This window comes from Sapajus apella, unplaced genomic scaffold, assembly GCF_009761245.1.
Source record: "Sapajus apella isolate SASKATOON/1434 unplaced genomic scaffold, GSC_monkey_1.0 scaffold141, whole genome shotgun sequence".
Taxonomy (NCBI): domain Eukaryota; kingdom Metazoa; phylum Chordata; class Mammalia; order Primates; family Cebidae; genus Sapajus; species Sapajus apella.
This window is the reverse complement of record NW_022437081.1, coordinates 1131976-1139870: the sequence shown is the minus strand read 5'-3', so window position 1 is coordinate 1139870 and position 7895 is coordinate 1131976. Positions and strand designations below refer to the sequence as shown.

Sequence of the window (7895 nt, the reverse complement as noted above, 5' to 3'; positions counted from 1 at the left end):
CCATGTTCCCCTACCATGGCTATAATCCCGCAGCCATGGGGCCCACTGGATTTACTATCATCTATTTGTTAAGAGTGTCTCCAGTAGTATGCTGATAAATGTTTAATGACTGATTTTATGAAAGGAAAAAAGAAAACATTGCAAGTTTGTAGTGATTGCCAATTTCCACTGTGTAAATACTCCCACCATGACCAGTTTCAAGCTACCTACGTGAGGTCACACATTGATTTGGGTACAAATGCCCAGTAGCACAGCATTATACAGCATTTCCACCAGACTCTGCAATAGATATAGACCACTTCAAGAGCATAGATAAAAAGCAATGACAGTAAAATAATTAGGAATTGATACATTTTGAGTGTTTGTTACCTTTGTTTGAAATATATTTTAATTACAGGTTTATAGAATTTTATTTTTAATAAAAGTGTGTTTAACAACTGACTTGCAAAAATTTCTAAACATCTATCAGCTCTCACGAGTCAGTAGCAATGGGCTCCAGCACATCTCTGTTTGCCTCTCTGACTAGACTGTGAACTTGAGAACTGGGCCTGGGACTGTGCTGCTCATCACACCTCCAACACCTAACACGGAGGAGGCACTGAGTAATGTTCATTGGAAGCAGCCAGCCATATCCATCCTTTTCTCCTCACTTTAAAAGGAGTTAGGAGAGAGTTCAGCGTGCTGTTTAACCACAAAGGCTACTTGGTAAATGCTCTAGAGGAAGCCATACCAACCTCAGCTAAGAACGAGGTCAGACCTCCGTCATATATAGTACTTTATTTCCAACTTCCTGCATGTTAAGCTCATATGCCACTCTCCATTGAGAAAGCAAACAAGGCTCTGCTAAATGTTTTATCCTTTCCTTGAGGGGTCACCACCAGCTTTCTTCCCAAAGTAGCAAGCCAAGAGAGCACAGATCTGATATTAATGCCAAATTCACACCAAATCCCACGTGGCAAAAGAGAACTCTTGCCTTTCTAAGCCTCAGACACTGATCCAATTATTTCAAGATCCATTGGCGTTCACCGAATTCCAACCCAACAGAAGAATTTAGACATTTCTCTGAGGTTTCTTAGAATGGTTTTGATTACCCTAGAGCACCACCAGGCCAGCCACCAGCAGGACAGAATGACAAGGATAGTCACAGTGTGTTAGAGGTCAAATCCTACCTCTTAACTGCTGGTGGAACTCTCTAGACAGGAACTTTTCATAACCATAGCAATGATTAACATGCCACAAGTGCTATCTACCTCTGTGCCAAGCACCATGTGAGATGAACCTCATAGACTAATTAATGAGGCCTTGAATAAAGTCCTCAAGCCCTGGCACCCTCATTTAAATTGTGAGTTTTCTGGGGCTCTTGCCAATTCAGTAAGACAAGACTGTAGCTGAGATAAAAAGGTTCCACTTCATTAAGCACCAAAATAAAGCCACAGCTCTCTAAGAAATCATAGTTGTGGGGAAGAGTCTCCTCTCAGTGACCATTTTTCCTTTTTGCCAATATGATGCCATACAAACCGGCAGGAGATGTGCCTTCCTCAATGAGCATGCCCAAGGCACCTTGAATCTCTCCATGGAGAAGATGACAGGAAGCAACTCCATGGGCTCAGCTTTGCCCTTGTCTGACATCCGTTCAGAGAGTTAAAATTCGTTGGCTTTTCAGGGCAGTGGGTGACATTACTCATGGTCCTTTGCAGATCTTCAATAAGTTGACATTTCAAATCATTTGAATAAATCAAAGTGACAGAGGCACCTTAAGTTGCTGAGTTGGGGAGATGATTATAGAGAGTGAAAGACACATTTTCATTTTATTGCTGATGAGCAAAATAAGTAAATTTTGAAAAGGAAGTGGGATGCTTTGTGGGAGGAATCTTCTCAGAGAGGACTGCAGTGGTACCTCTCTCTTGCCAGTGATAAACTGGTGCAGAAACGTTTCCAAACTATTCATCATATGTACCCTAAAAACCCAGTATGTAGAATCCACACTATCCCTGAAAACAAGAGATCCCTGACTTGGTAAATCTTACCCTGGAATATAAGCTGTCAGTGCCACTTGGAGAAGTGAACCCAGTTTCCCGTAAGTGAAACTTGAGCCTTGGTCCCTCATAGCTATTGACTCTTATCTTCTTCTACAAAAGACCACTGGTGAAAACACAAGCTTAGTTGCTCTTCTTTTGTGCACAGAAATAGCCTAACTCTGCTTTCAAGCTGCTTTGTTCAAAATGTGCTAATGATTTGTTGAGTGAATGAAAAAAGCAAACAAGCAAACAAACAAACAAAATTTTATTTTTTTTCTTATTTCTGTAGAAAACTGGCAAACAAACAAACAAAAAACACTTTAAATCAGACTGCAATTTAGGTCAAAATTTAGAAAATATCTTTGCAGAGCATAATTCAGGAAGGAAGGAAGATCTTTTTCATTCTAATCTACTGCTAATTATAAAATAGGTGATAGCAAGCATGTGAGGAGATAAAAAGGAGGGGGTGGGGGCGGTGCTATTTCATAATTTAGTCACCCTCGATTGGAAAGTGGGCGTTTTAAGATTTGGCACCAAACCCCAGCGAGTCACTCTGCAGCATGAGTTTCTCTCACTTTGGACTTTCAGTTTGGACACAGAAAGAACAGGGCAAAACGTAAAGCCAGTAGGGATGATTTTTTAAAGGGCAAGCTGCAAATAAGGATGGGTTTCAGGCTCCTTTGCAAATAGAAGTGGAATAATGAGAATAAGCTCTCTAAGGTCTGAGGGGAAGGAAACACATGGAGGTGGTCAGCGCCATGCCCAAAAAAATGCCCTTGAAGAAGACTTTCAGATACTGGGCATAAGGGGAAGATGGCGGGAGCACTAAACCATTCTAAGACCAAGTTATAACATTGACAATATTGACTCGCTAGAACCCAGTCAGGGGAAGTGTGTTTGGAGTCTAAGAAGCACAGTCATGTGTTGCTTAATGATGAGGGTATCTTCTGAAAAATGTGTCGTTAGGTGATTTCGTTGTGTGAACATCACAGAGTGCACTTACATAAACCTAGATGGGATAGCCTACTACACACCTAGGCTATATGGTATGGCCTATTGCTCCCAGGCTACAAACCTGAACAGCATGCTACTATACTGGATACTGTAGGTAATGGGAACACAATGGTAAATATTTGTGTATCGAACTTATCTAAACATAGAAAAGGAACAGTAAAAATACAGTATAAAAGATAAAAAATTATACATCTGTGTAAAAGTGCTTACCATGAATGGAGGTTGCAAGACTAGAAGTTGCTCTGGGTGAGTCAGTGAGTGGGTGGTGAGTAAATGTGAAGGTCTAGAACATCACTATATGCTACAGTAGACTTTACAGACACTGTACTCTAAGGCTATACTAAATTTATAAGAAATATTGTTTTCTTGCCCAGATGTGGTGGCTCACGCCTGTAATCCCAACACTTTGGAAAGCTGAGGTGGATGGATTGCTTGAGCTTAGGAGTTTCAGACCAGCCTGGAAAACATGGCAATACACGGTCTGTACAAAAAGTTAAAAAATTAACTGTGTGTGGAGGCACACACCTGTAGTCCCAGCTACTTGGGAGGCTGAGGTGGGAGGACCACTTGAGCCAGGGGGTCAAGGCTGCCGTGAGCTGTGATTGCACCACTGTGCTCCAGCTTAGGTGACAGAGCAAGAGTCTGTCTCAAGATAGATATATATATATATATATATATATAGTTTTTTCTGTCTTCAATAATTAATTATGCAAAATAAATAAATAACAAATAAATAAAAATAATTAATCGACCTTAGCTTACTATAACATTTTTACTTTATAAACTTTTAATTTTTTTACCTTTTTTACTCTTTTGTAATAACGCATAAAACACACATTGTGCAGCTGTACAGAAATATCTTCTTCATGTATGTCCTTATTCTCTAAGCTTATTTACTTTTAAAATTTTAATTTTATTTTTATTTTTTTAAATGGAACACTTCACAAATTTGTGTGTCATCCTTGCACAGGAGCCATGTGCAATGATTCTCAGTATCATTCCAATTTTACTACATGTGCTGTCAAAGAGAGCACAGTTTGGAAAGTTTTTTGTTAAACTCTTAAGACCAAATACACACATTAGCCTAGGCTTGCACAGGGTCAGGATCATCAATATCATGGTATTCCATCTCCACATCTTGTCCCCCTCTGGAAGGTCTTCAGGGGTGTTGACATTCATGAAGCTGTAATCTCCTACGATAACAAGTCCTTCTTCAGGAATATCTCCTGAAGGACCTGCCCGAGCCTGTTTTACACTTAACTTTTTTTTTTTTTTAATAAGTAGAAGGAGTGCACTTGAAAATAATGAAAAAAGATATGATATGGTAAAAACCTAAACCAGTAACATAGTTGCTTTTGTCATCATTTAGTATATGTATTACATATACATAATCATATTGCTAGACTTGTATATGACTCGCAGAGCAATAGTCTGTTAACACTAGTGTCATCAGAAACACAAGTAATGCATTGCATTGCATTACGGTGTTAGGGCTGCAACATTACTATGATTACAACGTCACTAAGCAATAGGAAATTTTTAATTCCATTGTAGGACCACCATCGTACTTGTGTTCCTGTGATTGAACAAAACATTGCTATGGGGCACATGACTGTAGCTTTTGGGCAAGTGGGTCTCAATCATGTCTGCAAATTAGAATCACTTGAAGAGCTTTGGAAACCCTTGCTGTCCGGGCTGCCCGCTGAACTAGTTAAATCAGAATATTTGGGTGTGAGACCTAGGAATTGGTATTGTTATTTATTTTAAAAATTAGGTAATTTGATTGATTTACTTACTTAGAGCTGTCAGTATTTTTGAAACTCCCTAGGTGATTTCGATGTGCAGTCAAGGTGGAGAACCATGAATTAAACAGCAACAAAGCAGAGTTTTATAAAGAACTCTAATCTATATGTACTTTTATGTTTCTTCAAATGGTGCTTTCTCTTATACCTGACATGCAATATGGACAGTTAGTGTTAATCTTAGTCCATTGGGGCTGCTATATAGACTGGGTGGCTAATAAACAGTAGAAATTTATTTCTCCCAGATTTTAAGGCTAGGAAGCTCAAGATCAATATGCTGGCAGATTCAGTGTCTAGTGAGGGCCATCTTTCTAGTTCATACATGGTGGTGTTCTCTCTGTGTCCTCGCATGACAGAAGAGGCAAATGAGCTCTCTGGGGTCTCTTTTATAAGAGCACTAATTCCATTTATGAGGGCTTCACCTTCATGACCTATTCACCTCCCAAATACCCCACATCCTAAATATCATCACATTGGGGATTACATTTTAACTTGTGAATTTGGAGGGACACAAACATTTAGTCTATAGCAGTGTTGGTAAGTAATTTTAGTGTTGAGATATATGTAAGGAGAACATCTAATCAAGGGGGCAAGTCTGGGGCCAGACTTCTGTGTGTTCTAGTCAAGAGCCAACTTCTCTTGTTGAGATCAAATTTCTGTGGCACCTGAGATTCCCCTGGCTAGGGGAGCTGTGTGCTGGTATGGTGGGGCTGGGTATACCATGCCATTTCTTCATGGTTGAGGTCCTTGTCTACTCTGGCCTAGATGCCTTCAGGGTCTGATTATTAAGATGGTACACAACATTTTGTCGTGTTAATTAATGTCCTCTTTTGAGGACATTAATTAATTTATTCACTCACCCACAAGCTCTTACTTACAGGGCATAATAAATTTCAGGTGCTAGATTGCGGGTAGGGGAAGGGGCAGGTCCCAGTCTTCCGGGGAAGACAAACAATTCCAATAGAGCTGAAGGAGTACACAGGACAAAAAGGACGTGATAAAGGAAGAGTTTCTAGAGGTATTGAATCCTAAGGAATGAGTGGAAGGGAGCTCCTGAGGCAAAGAAAGCTGAGAAGGACATTCCCAGACAGAGAAGACAGGGAAGAAAAATATGTTTCTGCTGGAGGCCACGTGCAGATCAGTATGGCTGGGGTATTATGTGTGATGCAGGGAGGGGTGGTACAAGATGCAGATAAAGAAGTAGACATGAGTCAGATAATGGAGGACCCATGGGCCATGCTAGGGAGCTTGAACTTCATCTTTTAAGCAACAGGGAGTCACTAAATCAATGCTTCTGCTTTTGGCTACATATTGGAATCTCTTCATGAGCTTTAACAGTACTGATGCCTGGATACCATACCTGGATATTCTGATTTAATCAGCCTGGGATGCAACCCAGGCATCAGGATATCTGAAATCTGCCCAGATGATTCTACTATGCAGGCAGGGTTGAGAGTCACTGCATTAAGGGCTTCAAACAGGGAACTGACATTCTTTGGGGCCTGTTTTTAGACAGCTCATGCTGGTACAGGTAGACGAGTAGCCTCAGGCAAGAACCAGCTTGAAGGCTATTACAATAGTCCAGGTGAAAGATGATGTAGAACTGACTAAGAGCAACAATTGCAGTACTGAGAGAGGTTTAGGATGTTAAATTGGCAAGACTTGGGTGATTGACTATCTGTGTGGATTGGGAGAGAGGGAGGGATCAAGAATGGCTCCTAGAGAAATTTGAACCATCATACATCACTGGTAGGTTTGTAAAATGGTGTGCTCACTTTGGAAAATAGTTTGGCAGTTCCTCAAAAGCTTAAACATACAGTTACCAAATGACCCAGCAATTCTAATGTAAGGTATATACTCAGCAACTCTAAAACTAAGTAAAACATATCCACACAAAAACTTGTATGTGGATGTTCATAGCAGCATTATTCATAGTAGCCCAAAAGTGGAAACAACCCAAATGCCAGTCACCTGACAAATAAAGGGAATGTGATAAATCGATGCAGTGGAATACTTTTCAGCCATAGGAAAGAATGAAGGCCTGATATATGCTACAACATGGATGAACCGTGAAAACATTATGCTAAGTGAAAGAAGCCATCACAAAATTCCGTATATTGTACAATTACATTTATATGAAATCTGCAGAATAGGCAAATCCAAGGAGACAGAACACAGATTCATTGTTTCCAGAGACTGGGAGAGTGGAGATTGGGGAGTGACTGTTAAAGGACAAGCAGAATCTTTTCAGGGGTGATGAAATGTCCTAAAACTAGATTGTGGGACTAGTTGAGAAACTTTGTGAACTTACTAAAAAGCACTGATTTGTACACTTTAAAAAGGCAAATATATGGTATGTGATATCTGAATAAAAAAAGAATGACTTCCAAGTTCCTACCTTGACTGGCTAGGTTAATGCTGATGTCAGAAAATAATGTAGGGAACACAGTGGAGAAACATATTTGGCAGGGACTGGTGCCTGTGGGGCGCCTGGGTGCTGATATCTAGCAGACTGGTAGATGATGAGGCTGAAGCTTGGGCAGAGGTCTTGGCAGGAGACAGAGATTTTGGAGTTATCAACTTGGAAATAGATGGTCATTGATGTCGGAAATGACACAATCACTTAGAAAAAGAGTGTAGTGTGTGAGGACTGGAGGCCAAGAAAAGATCCCTGGGGGACACTAGCATTTAAGGGGTGGCAGAAGAGCTCATGGAGGAGCCAAAAGAAGAGCTGTCAGAGTGATTTGAGGAAAAGCGAAGTGGGAGAAGGAGATTGTCACGGCATCCCAGAGTATTGATACAGAAGGAAGAGCCAATTCAAATATCATTATATAATTAAGTATCTGCCCTATGTCTAGTATCAACCCATACTGACCCTGTTTTAAAGATACGGATAAGATGACTTGTTCAATGATAAATCCTCTATAATAGACGCTTTTTATAAATCCTGGTCCTTTTGACAGTTTTCTTCTGCTCCTGACCCTACAAAGGCAGAGGTCATCTCTCCAGGGCAGAATTAGTTCTTCCACTTTCTGTGGCCCCATTACTTGTGCGGATACTT

The 7895-nt window shown here is 40.4% G+C and overlaps 1 non-coding gene across 1 annotated transcript; it reads right to left on the bottom strand.

The window, feature by feature from the left end:
* Positions 1-3957: 3957 nt before the first annotated feature.
* On the bottom strand, positions 3958-4066 carry LOC116540551. The gene has a single exon (XR_004264494.1). It is a non-coding gene; the product is annotated as a U6 spliceosomal RNA (small nuclear RNA).
* Between the last annotated feature and the right edge of the window lie 3829 nt (positions 4067-7895).